Genomic DNA, 18,386 nt, shown 5'->3' with positions numbered 1-18,386 from the left:
GGCCCACATCCTACCGCTGGCCTGGGACGCCCTCCCGCTTCAAATCCTCCAAACGATCACTCTTCCCCCCCTTCAAAGCCCTATTGAAAGCGCACCTCCTCCGAGAGGCCTTCCCAGACTAAGCCCCCTTTTCCTCAGCTCCCATTCCTTTCCGAGTCACCTTGATTCGCTCCCTTTGATCTTCCCCCCTTCCCCCGCGACGGCACTTATGTATATATGTATATATCTATAATTCTATTTATTTATATTGATGCCTCTTTACTTGTTTTGATATCTGTCTCCCCTCCTCTAGACTGAAAACCCATTTTGGGCAAGGATTGTCTCTCTTTATTGCTATATTGTACTTTCCAAGTGCTTAGTACAGTGCTCTGTACGCAGTAAGCGCTCAATAAATATGATTGAATGAATGAATGAATTTCCTGCTCACGACAAGCTTACAGTTTAGAGGGGGAGACAGTAATATAAACAAATAAATTACAGATATGTACGTAAGTGCTGTAGGGCTGAGAGGGAGAATGAATAAAAGGAGCAAGTCAGGGTGATGCAGAAGGGAGTGGGAGAAGAGGAAAAGAGATTTTCCTACTGGAAGGAGAGTGGAAAGGGTAAATTTTGAAGGGGTTAAGGGGTGGGAAGATGTGGACAGACATTTTAGAAAGATGACCTGGGAAGCAAAATGCAAACCCTGTCCTACCCAAAATGTTCAGTCCATGTTTCCCCACTCCTCAAGAACATCCAGTGCTTGACCATCCGTGTCCACATCAAACAGAAACTCCTTACCCTTGACTTTAAAGCCGTCAGTCACCTTGCCCCCTCCTACCTCATCTCACCGCTGTCCTACTACAACCCAACCGACACATTTCACTCCTCTAATGCCAACCTTCTAACTGTACCTCTGTCTTGTCTATCTCCCAGCGGACCTCTGCCCCACATCCTGCCTCTGGCCTGGAATTCCCTCCTTCTTCATATCTGCACCTTCGAAGCCTTATTGAGGGCACATCTCCTCCATTAAGCCTTCCCTTACTAAGCCCTCATTTCTTCCTCTCCCACTCCCTTCTGCATCACTCCGATTTGCTCCCTTCATTTCACACACCTCGACCCAAGCCTTGTAGCACTTTGTATGTACCCATAATTTATTTATTTTGATGTCTGTCTCCCCCTCTTGACTGTGAACTTGTTGTGGGCGGGGAATGTATCTCTTATATTGTTGCGTTGTATTCTCCCGAGTCTTTAGTATAGTGCGCCGCACAGAGAAAGTGCTCAATAAATATAATTGACTGATTGAGACCGTTGTGGAGTCCGATGAAGTAGTCTAGCCGTGTTCTGACAAGGGTCTAGACTAGGCCGGTGGACATTTGGATGGAGAGGAATGGGCAGATCTAGGAAATGTGGTGGCTTGTACTCTCCCAACTGCTTTGTACAGTGGTCTCCGCACATTTAGTGTTCGATAAATACGATTGACCGATTGAGAAACAACTGACAGGATTTAGCAACAGACTCAGTGAGAGAACTGTAAAAGAGCTAAGCAATCAAGAATAATCCCAAGGCTGTGGATTTTGGAGACAGGGAGGATGGTGGTGTTGTCAATGAGGTTGGGAAAGTTAGGCACAGGAGAGGATGTGGGAGGAAAGATAGATAGCCGTGGAGAGATGTCCTGCAGTCAAGGAAATCGTGAATTTACGGAGGGGAAGAGGTGGCTGGGGCTGGAGAGGTAGATTTGACAATCATCTGCGTAGAGGCGGTAGTTGAAGTCCTGGGAGCGAATGAGTTCTCCAAGGGAGTGGATGTAGATAGAGAATAAAAGAGGACCCAGAAATAAGCCTTGAGAGACTCACACAGCTAGTGGGTGGGAAGCAGAAGAGGAGCTTGCAAAAGGGACTGAGAACCAGCAACCAGAGAGGTAGGGCAAAATCAGAAAAGAACTGGGTGGGTAAAAACTAAGATTAGATAACATTTCCAGGAGGAAGGAGTGGTTCACAGTGTCCAAGGTGGTTGAGAGGTCAAGGGGAATTAACACAGAGCAGAGACCATCGGATCTGGTAAGGAGAGGAGGTCACCGTGTCCTTGGAGCGTGCGGTCTCAGGGGATAAAAAGGGGTCAACGTCGGATTGTAGCGGCTCAAGAAGGGAGTCAGAGGAGAGCAAGTGGCAGCAGGCTGTTCAGACAGTAGGTATACGGTACAGTGCTCTGCCCAGAGCGGGTGCCCAGTACAGTACTCTGTGCTCACTGTCCTCAGCACGCAGTAGAGGCTCAATACACAGTTGGTGCTCAATAATACATTCAATCATTCGATCGTGTTTAGAGAGCGCTTACTGTGTGCAAAGCACTGCACTAAGCCCTTGGGAGAGTACAATATAACAACAAACAGACACATTCCTGCCCACAGTGAGCTCACAGTCTAGAGGGGGAGACAGACATAAATGTAAATAAATAAATTACAGATATATATCTGTATATGTAGAAGCAGCGTGGCTTAGTGGAAAGAGCACGGGCTTGGGAGTCAGAGGTCGTGGGTTTTAATCCCGACTCTGCCACTTGTCTGCTGTGTGACCTTGGGCAAGTCACATAACTTCTCTGTTAGTTACCTCATCTGTAAAAATGGGGATTGAAAATTGTGAGCCCCACATGGGACAGTCTGACTACCCTGTATCTAACCCAGTGCTTAGAACAGTGCTCTGCACATAGTAAGGGCTTAACAAAAACCATTATTATTATTAATATATACATTATATCCATATATATCTGCATATATATACACAGATATGTAAAGATATAATACAGTGAATACAATTGTAAAATAGATTGAAAACCCCTTGGAGGACAGGGCCATGGCCTACTCTCATGAATTTGTATCTAGCCCAGTGCTTAGCACACAGTAAGGGCTTAATAAACCCCATAATTATGATGATGATACTGACACCGTGTGCCCAAGCAGACTAATGCAATGACGATGTCCTGTGGAATGGGTGGTTTATATTGTTATATTGTACTCTCCCAAGTGCTTAATACAGCGCTCTGTAGTCAGTGAGTGCTCAGTAAATACGATTGATTGACTGAATGCCTGACTGGAGATTGAGAGGGGCTGCTAGTGTCTCCCTTACTCCCCTCACCCTCGAGGGACCCTGGAAAGCTGATACGAGAGCCACCAGCTGGGGGCTGGGCAAAGGAATGGGACACCTGCTTCTGGGGGGCATCCACACTCCAGGGTTCTACTTACCATCCACCAGGGCCCAGATCCCAACATGGTGGTGAGACTGGGCGATTAGGCATGGCAGGAACAGCCTTAGGGGCTGGAGGAGGGAAGCCCATCTTCTGTCCTTTCTCTTCTCTGGTCCCTCTCATTTCCTCTCCTTCCCTCACCTCCTCTCTCCCGGCCCCTCTTTGGGCCTCGTCTTCCTTGCCCCTGCTCCCCAGAAACCCCAGATTAGACTGTAAACCCGTCAGTGGGCAGGGATTGTCTCTATCTGTGCTTAGTGCTTAGTACAGTGCTCTGCATATAGTAAACGCTCAGTAAATACTACTGAACGAATGAATGAATCCCCACCATCGGGCAGAGGCCAGAGAGGTGCCCGGTTCTGTCCGAGAAGTGAAACTCCCAGTGTGCGGGACATCGTCATTGTTCCGTCAGTCCGGCCAGCAGCCGCCAAGAACAGAGATTCAGCCCCTCAAGCGAATGGCTTTGGTCACGGGCCGCTCTGCTTTGCCCCGAGAGGGTTAGTCTGGGTCACAATGTCGGCAATGAGTGTGTGAGCAGAAAGTGAGCATGAGGATGTGTGCAGGGAGTGTGTGAATGTTAACAGGGAGTGTGAGGGAGCGTGTGTGAACGTTAGCAGTGAGTTTAGTGCGTGCAGTGATTGTGTGTGTGTAAATGTCGGCAGTGGGTGTGCGTGGCGAGAGCTGCGTGTGTGAGAATGTCGACAGCGTATGTGACCGACTATGGGTGTAGGTTTGTGAGTGTTTGCAGTGACTGTGTCTGTGAGAATATGAGTGTGCAGTGAGAACAAGTGAGAATTTGTGTGGGCTGGGCCTGGCTGAGCCCGGCTGGGCAGGGCTGGGCAGGAGGTGGGGCCGGGTTTTCGAACGGTGAGCCTGGTCCAGAAGGGAGCCAGCGGAGGCCGGCTGAAAACGTGCCACCTTTATCTGATCCAGTGCAACCATGTCCCCTGCCCACTCCATACGCTCAAACAAAGCCCCCAGGGGCCCGGCAGACCCCATCCTGGTCTTGCTGATGCTGTTTAGTGGCAAGAAGGCTGTTTCTCTAGTGCTTCAATCTACTGACATCTTCCCTGACCATCTCTTACTATTTTTAGAAGTATTGATTGTTTTATGTCTTACCAGCCCCCCTTTCTCCTCTCTCTCTCAATCAGTCAAGCTCGCTGTGGGCAGGGAATGCGTCTATTTGTTGTTGTATTGTACTCTCCCAAGTGCTTTGCACATAGTAAGAGCTCAATAAATACGACTGAATGAATGAATCAAAGATAGTTTTTGAGCACTTGCTTTGTGCGGATCGTTACACTAAAGTCATTCATTCATTCAATTGTAGTTATTGAGCACTTACCGTGTACAGAGAACTGTACTAAGCGCTTGGGAGAGTACAATACAACAGTAAACCGTCACATTCCCTGACCACAACGGGCTTACATTCAGAGTGGGGGAGACAGGCATCAGTATAAATAAATAAAATTGCAGATATGTGCTCTGGGGCTGGGAGGGGGGAAGAACAAAGGAGCAAGTCAGGGCAACACAGAAGGGAGTGGGAGATGAGGAAAAGCGGGGCTTAGTCTGGGAAGGCCTCTTGGAGGAGATGGGCCTTCAATAGGGCCTTGAAGCGGGGCAGAGTAATTGTCTGTCGGTTCAGAGGAGGGAGAGCGTTCCAGGCCGGAGGCGGGACACGGGCTGCTTGTGTAGAAGCGGCGTGACCTAGTGGATAGAACACTGGTCTGGGAGTCAGGAGGACCTGAGTTCTAATCCACCCCTGCCACTTGTCTATGTGACCTTGGACAAGTCACTTAACCTCTCTGTGCCTCAGTTACCTCATCTGTAAAATGAGGATTAAGACTGTGAGCCCCATGTGGCACAGGGACTGTGTCCAACCCAATTTGTTTGAATCCCCGCCAGAGCCTAGCCTGGCACAAAAGCCAGTTATTATTGTTATTATTATTGGTATTACAATTCGAGATAGTTGGTAGACACAATCCCTACGCTCAAGGAGCTTACAATCTAGTTGAACCCCCTGAAAGTGCACCGTACCCTTCATTTGCCAGTGGTTTCTGCCCTCGTCCTGTTCCCACCTATCCAGGGAGAGGGGATGTCAGCTTTCAGAACTGGTCAGTCGGTAACACTGTATCACCATCCACTTGAAAACTCAAAGAAAACAATGCCAGCCCCTTCTCCCCTCACCAAATCTTAGAACAACTCCTATAATGCTAGCCTTTTTACAGTACCTTGACCTCATCTATCCCGCTGCCTACCTCTCGCCCGCCTCCTGCCTCTGGCCTCCTCAAATCCAACCCCACTGCTAAGACTTACTGAAGACAAATGTCTTCCAAGAGGCCTTCCCTGACTAAACCCTCCTTTCCTCTTCTCCCTCTCCCTTCTGCATCACCCTGACTTGCTCCCTTCGTTCATCCCCCCTCCCAACCCCACAGCACTTTTGTACACATCTGTAATATATTTATTTATATTAATATCTGTCACCCCCTCTAGACTGTAAGCTGACTGTGGGCAGGGAATGCGTCGGTTATGTTGTTCTATTGTACTCTCCCAAGTGCTTTATTCAGTAAGTTCTCAATAAATATGATTGACTGACTGACTGAACTGGATCAGTCATTCAAAGCACTTTGGAATCCCTTGTTTCCAATTTCCATTTTCCTGCTGAAAAGACAGAGGGAGAGAAAACCAATCAGTGAATGGGTCGCAGGGGGACTCCAGGTTCTGATTAGATGGCTCTGCCACTTCTTTGCAATGTCGCTTTGCACTCATTCAGTCGATCGTTGGTATTTGCTGAGCCTGTACCAACAGCTTGAGAGGGCACAAAACAGCATGGTAGACGTGATCCCTGCTCTCAAAGATTTTACGGTGGAGAGGAAGAGCAGCAGCGGGGCTTAGTGGATAGAGTACGGGCTTGGGAGTCCGAAGGTCATGGGTTCTGATCCTGGCTCCGCAACCTGTCTGTTGTATGGCAAATCACTTCACCTCTCTCTGCCTCAGTGACCTCACCTTTAAAATGGGGATTAAGACTGTGAGCCCCACATGGAACAGTGACTGTGTCCAACTCAATTTGCTTGTAATCACCCCAGTGCTTAGAACAGTGCCTGGAACATAGTAAGCGCTTAACAAATACCATATTTATTATTTGTGTATTATTATTACTACAGGGCGAGTCAGAACATACAGTCTTTAGGGGGAGACACATTCTCTGTGTACCTCAATGCCTGGGTCTGAGAGTAGAGCTTAGTTCTTCCTATTTTACAGGGATTTGATGCGTGTCAAAGAGATCAAATACCTGATGGGAAGGAAAGCAAGTGATAGTTTTAAAACAAGTGCTACATTCTTGCGAACCTAATCACGTGGTTAGATCCTGTTAATTTTGGGGAGGGACCACATTTTCCTCCTTCATAAATTGGTGAAACGCTTTGGTGTTTGAAACCAGAATTTTACGGCAGGCCCTGAGGTAACACAGCCCAAAGGGTCTGAGATGGAGTCTTACCAGGAGTTGTGAATCCCGCCCCTCAGTCTTCTTTCTCCAACTCAGGGCCTAGCCATGTTCCCCTGTCTCTGCCTGCTGAATTTAGGGGAGGTGGGGGACTCTGACAGATCAGAATAATGCCGTGGTCCCTGTTCCCCTGTCTTCACCATCCCATCCTGGGGGCCAGGCTATGAAGACCGTTAAATTCAGGATTCCGGTGGGCTGCCCTCCTCCCTTCTGGGCTGGTCTCCGCCAGACAATAACGCAGCCCCTGCCCAGGAATCAATCCACCATTGGTATTTATTGAGCGTTTCCTGTGTGCAGACCACTGTACTGAGTGCTTGGGAGAGTATGAAGCAACAGAGCTGGTAGACATGTTCCCTGCCCACGGTGAGCTTACAATCTAGAGGGGGAGAGAGACTTTAATATAAATAAGTAAATAAATTATGGCTATGTACATGAAGTGCCACGGGGCTGAGGGAGAGGTGGATAAAGGGTGCAAATCTAAGTGCAACGGCCGTGCAGAAGGGAGTGGGAGAAGAAGAAATGAGGGCTTAGGGAAAGAGTGGAGAGGCCTGGGAAGCGGTGGGCTCAATTCCCCAGGGGTGGGCTGTCAATGAAGGTTTGTACATGGACCATGTCTCTCGCTTACTCAACTGATCTCTTCCCGGTAACTAGTGCAGCACCAGGGATCGACTGATAGATTCATTGAGGACCCTCAGTTACCTCTGGCCCGGCTTCTCCTTCTAGGCATTTCTCCAATAAGAATAACTGAGGTACTTCTTAAACATTTACTCTGTGCCTCCCCGGTGATATATAGAATACAATCAGTTCGTACACGGTCCCTGGGCTCACAGTCTAAAGGGTAGGGTGGCCAGGTGTTGAATTCTCCTTTTACAGATGAGGAAACTGAGGCCGAGAAGAGTTAAGCGACTTGCCCAAGGTCATGCAACAGGCAGAGCTGGGATTAGAATCCAGGCCCGTGCTCTCTCCCCCAGGCCTTGAGGGGGTCCTGGTGCCCGCCTCCTCTGCTGCTCCTCCCTGTGTCCCCAGCCGCGCGCCCTGCGGCTGGACGGGCTCTGAGAGGCAGAGAGCTTCCTCATGGTCTGAAACCTTGGACCGCGAACGCCAGAGACGAGGAAGAGGAAAAGACCGCAAGGTCACCCATCTGCCTCTGCCTCCTCCTGCTCCCCTTATCGCCCAGCCGCTTGCCCGCCCACCCGGCCTCTGGCCCAAGGCCCCTGAGCTCGTTAGAATGTCTGAATCACAGAAAATGACACAACTGACTCAAATCGTGTGGCCTTCTGCCTTAGACAAAATAGAGTAACCCTTGATAGGGACAATCTGGTCACCAGCAGGATCGCACAGTCCGGGGCAGGCAGGAGGGGAAGGGAAAGGGTAGGGGGTCTGGGGGGAGGTCTCAGTTCCCCAAATTCTCCCCTCCCCCATCCCACCCCCGTCCACGTCCCACCTCAGGCAGATCGCACCAGGCCGACAGACAAACTGGGCCTCAGCAGGAAGACTTGATTTCCCTTGCAGGTGAGAGACGACCCTGCAGGCTTCTTGGCAGGAGCCCGTGACCACAGCAGTTCCTGCCCCACCCCTGTCCCCCTGCCTTCTGCAGGGCCGACCTGCAGGCCGAGGGTGAGATCCGAGGCTTCAACGTCCCTGCCAACCCAGGCCCGACCCCCCCTCCTTGGCAGGGCATCTCCCACTCTCTCGGACTGCAGCAGCAGGCTGGTTCTCCCGGCAGTCGCAGGCAGTACGGGCAGAGAACGAAGCCCGGAGTCCCCAGGCTGGAGAGGCAGGGTGGAATCGAAGGGCGGGGGTCTGCTGAGCTCCCCAAGTCCCCCAGATGAGGGCCCAAGCTGAGCGGGGTGCAGGCTTTGGGGCTGATGTTACTGTCAGCGGTCAGGCCCGCTCCCTTCCATCAGCTTCCCCGCCGCTGCCGGGGATCCACTAGTTCTGGGGAAACTATTGAAGACATCAGATAAGGAAGGTCATTGCCCAGAGTCTGCTCGGCCCTCAGCCCACACCCACCCCGGACAGCACCGGGCATCTACGTGGGGGGCGGTGTTTGGTGACACCCCCTAAACCTGGATGGAAAAACACCTCTCACCTTCAGAAAAACGCCTTCCTCTAGCCCCTCAGAGTAACTGGATATGAGACGCAGCATGGCCTAGTGGACAGAGCATGGCCCGGGACTCAGAAGGACCTGGGTTCTAATCCCGGCTCCACCACTTGTCTGCTGTGTGACCTTGGGCAAATCACTTCACTTCTCCGGACCTCGGTTACCTCATCTGTAAAATGGGGATTAAGACTGTGAACCCCATATGGGACAGGGACTGTAGCCAACGCGATTTGCTCGTACCCACTCCAGCACTTAGTACCGTGCCTGGAAAATAATAAGCGCTTAATCCACACCAAAATAATTATTGTTAAGCGCTTACTACATACCAAGCACAGTACTAAATCCTGGGGCGGAGCCAAAATAATCGGGCTGACCCGGGCCCTGACCCACATGGGGCTCACAATCTAAGGGGGAGGGAGGACAGTTATCGAATCCCCATTGGACGGATGAGGAGAAGGAGGCCCAGAGACGTAAAGCGAGTTGTCCAAAGTAAAGCGTTACCCAAAGTTCCAGCAGACAAGGAGTGAGGTAAGGAGTGATTGGATGAGAAGAGGGGGGATGCGGAGGACTGCCAGGGGAGGAAGGTTGATCATCTTGGCCTGAATCCCCTTGGAAGGAGAAGTGAAATTCAGCTGCCTCCAACCTCCGGGAGCCAACCGGACAGATTTCCATAGATGCATTGTGTCCAGCCAGGCTCCACAGCCCAGGCTAACGGCTCCACCCGGCCTGCTCGCCTCAGCCCCGCTGCAGTTCTCCTCCCCGACAAGGGGATGAAAAGGAGAACCTGTCCCAGCTGGGAAGATGGACAGCTGGGACCCCGAAGCTTTCAGACAATTTGAGTAGATCCGAAGATGAACTGGTTCACGGCAGGGAGAGGAAGGGGTGGAGATGGGACAGGGAGGGGTGTTGGTGACCTTAACTCTCGGAGGAAGTATCCCGGGGTGACTGCTGGAGACAGTCTTGGGCTGGGTGGATGCTAAGGCTGACCCAGGCTAGAACTGGCCATGTGCGTAAAATACCCGGGACTGGGGAGAGCAGGCTGGAGAGGGTCAAAGGTTCTCAAGAGTTCTGCCTAAAATGGAAGCTAGACCCTGTTTGCTCAAAGCCTTCTATGGGATGGAGCAGTGGTGTTCTGAGATCTGATGGAGGCCTTTTGTCATTGCCCATGGGACAGGGCAGAGGCTGAGGGAAGAGCTGAGAGAAAGTGGGATGTGTGGAACTCAGTAACGTAACCAGACTCCTCGCACTTAGATTCTGCCTTCTCGGATTCCACATCCAGTCAGTCCCTTCATTCCCAGGCCCCCATTCCCAGATGCTTCACTCCCAGACTCCTCAATCCCAGTCTTCTCACTCCCAGTGTCCACACTCCCTGACTCCCCACTTCCTTCCACTCCCATCTCACTCCCTTCTCACTTGGAGACTCCTCACTCCAAGATTGCCCACTCTCGGACTCCTCACTCCCACACTCCTCACACCCAAACTCCCCACTCCCAACTCCACATTTCCCAACTCCCCATTCCCAGTCTCTCACCTACATCGTCCTCACTCCCAGACTCCTCGCTCCCAGACTTCTCTCTCTCAGTTTCCTCACCTCAACCTCCTCACTCCCAGTCTCTTCACTCCCATACTCCTCACTCCCAGAAACCCCCAATTCCTGATTCCCAGAATCCCCACTTCCAGTTTCCCTACTCCCAGACTCCTCACTCACAAGGTCCTCATTCCCAGGCTCCCCAAAACCCGGTCTCCCCCCTCCCAGGTTCCCCACTCCCAAATTTCTCACTCCCAGACTCCTCTTTCTCAGTTTCCTCAGCTCATTCTCCTCACTCCCAGACTCCCATTCCCAGGCACTCCTCCCCTGCAATTCCTGACACCCATATTCCTCATTCCCAGACTCCTCATTTCCATGATCCTAATTCCCAGGCTCCCCAATATCCAGTCTCCTCCCTCCCAGACTCCTCACTCTCAGGGTCCCCATCCCAGGCTCCCCATTCCCAGACTCTTCACTCCCAGACTCTCCACTCCCACTCTTCCCACTCCCAGTCTCCTCACTCTCAGACTCTGCACTCCCACTGTCCTTCCCCCCCAGAGTCCTCACTTCTATACTCCTCACTCTCAAAGTTCTCATACGAAAAGCCCATGCACCAACTTCTCTTACTCCAGCCTTTGCTGGATGTTCCTGCTTGTCCGGAATATCTGGACCATAGTTTCTTTTCATCAAAAATACCAGGAAACGCCAGTTGCCATTAGCGAGAAGAGCCCATAAGATAGGTGGCACCTGGGTCTGCTTAAAAGAGTGCTTGTGGTAGGCGGTGGTGGCCACCTGATCGTAGGGGCCAGCGACGCAGGGTGAAGGGGGCATTTTTGAGGGGGCTGTGGTGTGGCCAGTGTGTCGATACACATCCGATGGCAACTGGAGGGGTCTGGGCATTATGCCCTGGGGGCGGCGGGAGCAGAGATGTGCAGTTGTGGCAGAGGTTAAGGATGTCAAATCCCCCAGGGGGACTTGGCAGCAGAGTGTGTGTTAACAGAAATCTGGGGGGACGCAATGTCTCTGGAACCCCGGAAGCGAGCCCTGGAAGATGTGGTTTGGGGCTTGGAAGGGATGACTGCATGACATTATTCATGTCATACCACATCATATGCCCCGGCACACGCGGTGAAGTCTTTGGGAGGTCGCTTGCGCTTGCAAAGTAACATGTTAATGTCGGTTAGAATTGGAGGGGGCGATCACTATTTACCCACTTCGAGGCCACCAAGTGTCTGAGCAGGCTGTCGTCGGCACACTGAACGTGACAGCCGAGTTTGGAGTTGACGTTAAGATGGTTCAGATGGGCCTTCGGAGGGTTTAGCTCTTCATCACCAGATACAGAGGAAGGATAGAGAACTCAATCGTCAGCTCCTTGCGGGCGGGGAGCGTGTCTACCAACTCTGTTGTGTTGTACTTTCCCAAGTGTTTTGTCCAGTGTTCTGCTCACAGTGAGCACTCATTAAATAAGCCCTGTGCATTGACAGGGTTCTGAACAACATCTCCAATTTCAGCAGTGTCAACTCTCTTGGCCTCCACGTTATGGACTGGCCATACCCACTGACCTTCTGGGTAATTGCTTTTTTGCTGTGAAATGCCCCTGATCGACAGTGGCTAAATTTAATTCTAGCCTGACCCTACTATGAACTGCCCCAGCAGTTCCTCCGGGGAGGTGCAGCCCCTGGGTATCCTGGCTTGGGATCTCCACCTGCGTGTGCTGGGTATTTCTGAGATCAGAGGGAAGCCCAGTCCAGACCAGCTGGAGGGGCTGGGCTGGAGTGGGAGTCCAACCTGAGGGATGGAGAGTTTAGGGGGGAAACTCTGACCTGAAAAGGAGATGAAAAGACAGTGGGGAATCAAGGAAGTAATTGGGTGAGAGAAGAAAAATGGGAGACAAGACTCAAAGAGGAGCCAGATGTAGTCTCTAATTCCGGTTTCTGGATCCTGGGATGGGCGGAACTCAAAAGAGACCCTGGACCGACCAGGCACAGCCGAGTCTAGCGCTTAGTACAGTGCGCACTGGTTAGTACAGTGCCGGGCACACAATAAGCTCTTAACAAATACCATCATTTCTCCGCATGGGAGAAATTCCAGGAAATGAATTTACCAACCCCGTGGCTGAATCTCTTGAGCTCCTTTAGAGCACAGGATTTGGAGCTAGGAGGCCTGGGTTCTAATCCTGATCTTCTCATTTGCCTGCTGTGTGATCTTGGGCTCTTAATGTAACTTCCCCGTGTCTCGATTTTCACATCCTTAAAATGGGGACAAGTTACCTGCTCCCCCTCCCTCTTAGTCTGTGAACAGAGCGGGGCAGAGACCATGTCCTTATGCTTACTATCAATTAATTAATTATTATCAATTAATAATATTTACCCCCGAAGACCCTCCAGGCTCTAGACCAGGCTGGTGCTGACCTGAAGTCAGATTCTTCTTCTGACCCCGTAATGCCTGGTTGGGAGAAAACAGCGAGGAGAGCAAAGGATGGGGGGGACCGTGTGGGGCCTCACCTAGAAGAATCTAAGTCTGAGGCCTCGGCTTCTGCTGCCTCAGGGCCCTCGGAGGGAATGTCGAATCAGTTTCGATCACAGAGAGAACTGGGGATTTAGGTCTTCCTTCAGCACTCAGAAGCGGGGACCATTAATCCTTATTTCCAGAGGCCAGACTCCTGGAATGATAACCCAGGAAGCAAGCTGCGCTTTGAAAAGCAAAAGAGCAACCGATGTTGACCAAGTATTTATTTATATCTGATGCTCAGGGCTTCTGTTCACAGCTTTGAAGCGATCCTAGCAAAGACTTCTGGAGCCGCTAATCCTGGCCAAACCTAAACAGTTCCCAGCCTCTCCCAGTCCCGCACCCCTCACTGGCCCTTGCCGTGTCCAGGACAGGCAGAAAGCCCCGGGGTGAGGGGACAGAGGGGCAGGAGGGAAAGAGAAGAAGAAACCACAGTCGATGACTTTCCGAAGGTCTGTCAACCAGATCAAACCCAAATGCCCAGCTGGGCGCTGGGAAGGATCAAGTTTGTCAGGATCCAGCTAGTCAGCTTCGATGTTGGCCCTGGCTTCTCTGGTTACTGTTGGGGCGCCCCGCAGGAAGCCCGTGACTCGGTAGCTCCGGGCATTCCCGGCTTCTCAGACAGCCGGGAAACTGGGTCCTAGTCTAATGAAGTTGGGGTTTTATACAGTGCTCTGCACATAGTAAGCGTTCAGTAAGCATGATTGACTGACTGACGATGGTTACAGCACACGATGAAGGTGATAATAATAAATAATAGTAATGGTACTTGTTAAGCGCTTACTATGACCGGGTACTGTTCTAAGCACTGGGGTGGATACAAGTTAATCAGGTTGGACTCAGTCCCAGGGCACACATTCTTAATCCCCATTTTACAGATGAGGTAACTGAGGCTGAGAGAAATGAAGCGACTTGCCCAAGGTCACACAGCAGACAGGTGGCAGAGTCAGGAACAGAACCTGGCCCTTCTGACTCCCAGGCCCGTGCTCTACCCACTAAGCCACGCTGCTTCTCAGGTGACGGATCTGTGGGGTTAGAGGTCATCCAGAAGCTGGAGGGGGCAGGGCGAAAGTTTTGCCGGTCGGGCCTTCCGCCTTCTCCTGGACAAATCCTGCGCTCCAAGCTCTGCTCTGGCCACCTTGGACTGCAAAAGGTCCCAGGGCTGCCGGAACAGAAAAAGAATCTTGGCAAGGGGGCTTCTGATTTCCAGAGTTGAGAATGTAACCAGAGATAGGAAGGGAGGCATCCCTGGTGGCAAGAGAGGGAGAAATCTCCTGTTGCTCCTGGACTGTGGTCTCAGAGCCAGGATTGGCCCCTCGACTGGGAGGGCGAGAAAACCAGGCCTGAAAGCTGAGAGGCCCCTGGGGCCCCCCTCTTTTCCAGAGTGGAGCTGGAAGGGAAGATCGGCTCAGGACCTAGGGCACAAAAGTGCCCCTCTGCGCCAGAGAGGAGAGACCCACATGGTTCAGTCCCCGGGATGGTAAACAGTGGGGACTCTGACCTGGAAAGGGGCTTGGTGACCTTCCTCCATTCTGTTTGCTAAGGGCCTCAGGGTTTGATGCTCTTTGCTTGGGTCCTGGACCACGAACATCTTTCCTCCCACCATGCTGAGAGCTTGACCCCAGGAGTGTCACTCATTCTGCTCACCAGACCTGGGTTTAGGAGAGTTGGGGCTGTGTCCCCTCCATGGGACAGCTGGGCTATGCTTTTTCTCAGGGCTGAAGCCTGGATCCCCAAGGGAGGAGCTGGGGAAGCTGTGTGTGCCTCCAAACCCCTGCAGAAGGGGGAGCCATGGAGGTGGTTTGAGGGTGGGAAATCGTTAGCCTTTTTGATCCAGGAGCAGATGGGCACTGTTGGCCCCAACTTTAGCACCAGGTGTCAGAAGTACCTGGGTTCTAATCCCGGCTCTGCCACTTGATTGCAGTGTGTCCCTGGGCCAGTCACTTAACTTCTCTGTGCCTGAGTTACTTCATCTGTAAATGGGGATTAACCCCGTGAACCTCAAGTGGGACATGGACGGTGTCCAACCCAATTGGCTCGTATCTATACTGGTGCTGAATACAGTGCCCGGCACAGAGTAAGCGCTTATCTCGCCTAATCTCGCCGCCGATCCCTAGCCCATTTCCTGCCTCTGGCCTGGAACGCCCTCCCTCCTCAAATCCGACAGACAATTACTCTCCCCCATTTCAAAGCCCCAGTGAAGGCACGTCTCCTCCAAGAGGCCTTCCCAGACGAAGCCCCACTCTTCCTCATCTCCCATTTCCTCTGCGTCGACCTGACTCGCTCCCTTTGCTCTTCCCCTCTCCCAGCCCCAGAGCATTTATGTATATATCCGTCATTTTATTTATCTGTATTGAAGTCCGTCTCCCCGCCTCTAGACTGTAAGCTTGTTGTGGGCAGGGAATGTCCCTGTTTATTGTTGGGTTGTACTTTTCCGAGCGCTTAGTACAGAGCTCTGCACACAGTAAGTGCTCCGTAAATATGACTGAATGATGAATGAACAAATACCTTTAAAAAAAATGGTGGGGACAGGTGGGCTTGAGACCAGATTCAGTGATCAGACCAGGGCCCCTTCCTCAGGGCAGGCAGTGGGGGAAGCAAGACTGAAAGGAGGGTGCGGTGGCTGGGAGCGGCCATATCAGCTGAGGAAGACTGAGACGAGCCCACTCCCGTGATGGTCCTGACTGGGTCGGGTGCGGCAGGGAGGAACTCTGCCGTAGGAGAGGCCACGGGGATGCTGTTTCTGAAGGATGGGGCCTCTGAGCAAGGCCAAGGCCTTCACCAGCTTCTCTTCGGCCTGAATCCTTTGCTCCGTCAGACCTGTTTCTGCTCAGATAAACACCAGGTGTGCAAACAGGGAGGGAGTGTGGGAAGCTCGCTTGGAGTCTGACCCGCTCGTTTGGAAACCAAGAGCAAGAGGTTGGGCTTCTGGGCTCCTGGGGTTCTGAGCCAACAGGCCAGGTGGTGCCTGTGGGGCCGGAGCGGTGGTAGCCGCCCTGAGCCCGGAACTATCGCTCCCTACCGATCGAGGGACAAGTGGCGGGACGAGGCTCCGTCTGTGGGGTCCCCATCGACCCCCGCGTCCTCGGCGTCCTCGGGTCTGCGGTGTGTGCAGCTTGGCCAGCGTGCCCCTGACCTTGCTCTTTGGGGCCAAAGGGTCAGCTTCTGGTGGGGGCCCCGACAGCCATCTCTCTCCCCGAACTGTGTTGACCTCTAATCGACGCCCCCCAATCCCCTGGGGAGCCCAGCAGAGAGTTTGAATTCAAAAATCAAGCCTGGAAATAGGTTCGGCTGCCTCCCTACTTACCTTGAACAGGAGCCAATCTCAGGCCCTGGGAGAGTGTGTGCAGTTCCTCCTTGGAGATTGTAGGCTCAGGAGCAATCTTGTTGAAATGGGGGTGACTGGGGGAGAGCCAGACCTTGGTGTGGGGGTGGGGAGGGTGAGAGGGCTCTCTCTGGCCTCTGCTCTGTGGCCACCAAGTTGGGACTGTTGAGGCCAGTTGATATGGACGAGGGCTGGCCAGCCCTCTGCTTAGCGGCATCGACCACCTGGCTTCCCCTGATCTTTCTGCCCCTGCTTTCTCTCTTTCTTTCTCTTTCTTCTTTTCTCTCTCTCTCTCTCTTCTCCTCCCTCTCTCACCCACCTTCGGGCTTGCTCCTTTTTCTGCCTCTTGAGTTCCCCTCAAGGTTTCCTTTCTAACCAACTTGTCCCCCCACCCCGACCTAAGACATCTTCGCAGGACACTTTGGGAAATCCAAGCCATTTGTCTCATGGGACCATGGTCGCTAATTCCCCAAGGTCTGAAAGACCCTTCAGTGTGGCAATGCGGGGGGAGGGGAAAGGGTCAGGGGAAGGAACCAGGGAGAATATTTATCTGTAACAGAAGTGCAAACTTACCTTCGTTCGGGTTTAAAAGCCTAGTCAATGATTACACATTTTTATTATTTGCCTGGTGAGAACCCCCCTACCACCCCCCCCCCCCAACGCCAGGAGAAGAGCTGCTGGGCCTCTTCTCTCCCACTTCCACCATGTTTTCAGCGACCGTACCCGGACGCGGACGATTCGGCCCGTTCTGACTCCCGTCGGGAGGGCCGCGAGGCGGGCATCGAACCGCCCGCTCCCAATCTCCCAGCAGGGCGGCCGGGGCCGGGGGCGGGGGTGCCAGTGACAGCCACCAGTCTCGCTCTCCTGGTGCCCCGGTCACAAAGGTGGCCTCTCCACCTGGCCCGGGTTTAATCATCTACCATTTCCAAACACGGCAGGCTAACAACCGGCAGTGAGGGTGGGGGATGGTTAAAACAATAAATCAGTCATTGGAGACAGCCCGGCCCTGGGGACAGGGCTCTGCCCTCGGGAGGTGCAACCGCTAGGCCTGGCCTTCCTGCCGTCACCTCCGCCAAAGAGTTACACGGAGCTTCCCCTCTGCCGCCACCGTCGCCGCCATCGGCGCTGACGGGCGCTGACCCACGAGGGGCCTCTGGGGCAAACGCTTCCTTTTTCTCAGCTGTTCCCCCCTCCAAAGAGAATCTCTCTGGTGCTTAATAATAATAATAATAATAACTGTGGTATTTGTTAAGCGCCTACTATGTGCCAGGCACTGTTCTAAGTGCCAGCAAATTGGATCCAGGTAAATCGGGTTGGACACAGTCCCTGCCCCACAGGGGGCTCACGATCTTAATATCCATTTTACAGATGAGGTAACTGAGGCACAGAGAAGTGAAGTGACTCACCCAAGTTCACACAGCAGACACGCGGCGGAGCCGGGATGAGAACCCAGATCCTTCTGACTCCCAGGTTTGTGCTCTATCCATCAGGCAATGCTGCTTTCCTTCTCTAGCTGACAGGGATATTTCCAGAGGGCTCCCACCGTGCTGAAGGCGAGCTTGCCCTCTTCATTACTTCACTGGCATCCCCTAGTGCTACCTGCCTTCGGGTCGGGCAGGCCCAGGCTCAATTCTGGCAGAGAGTTTGGATCCCAAGTTGGTTTCCTCTCCCCCTCTAAGCTCTAAGCTCATTATGGGCAGTGAACGTCTCTACCAACTCTCCTGAGTGCCTAGAAAGTGCTCAGTAAACACCACTGATGATGACGATGGGTGGGAGCTCAGAAATGACCATGATGGAGGTAGATCTTGCCCCCAGGGTGCTTTTGCCCTTCGGAGGAAGCTGGCGGTCAGTGTCCTTTATCGCTGGTCAAGGTAAGGCCCGAGATTCGTGGAATAGTTGATCGATTAATCAGTGGTATTAAAGCACTTAAGCACTAAGAGCACAGTAAAGCACTTACTCTGTGGAGACCACTGGACTAAACTCTTGGGAAAGTACAGTAAAGTAGAATTGGTAGACATGATTCCTGCCCTCAGAGAGTTTACAAGCTAGTGGGGGAAGATGGATGCTAAGATACATTACTGGTAATCCCAAACGCTAAAGTAAATTACAGATAGGCACTCTCCAGGGCTCAGATCCCAAACCATCTCATTTAAGAGTTCCGCTTTCTAGGCAAGACCCGAAACAAGTGTGTTCCAGAGCACAAGCAGTG

This window comes from Ornithorhynchus anatinus, chromosome 7 (assembly GCF_004115215.2).
Source record: "Ornithorhynchus anatinus isolate Pmale09 chromosome 7, mOrnAna1.pri.v4, whole genome shotgun sequence".
NCBI classification, from domain to species: Eukaryota; Metazoa; Chordata; class Mammalia; order Monotremata; family Ornithorhynchidae; genus Ornithorhynchus; species Ornithorhynchus anatinus.
The sequence above is the reverse complement of the archived record's forward strand: the minus strand, read 5'-3'. Positions refer to the sequence as shown.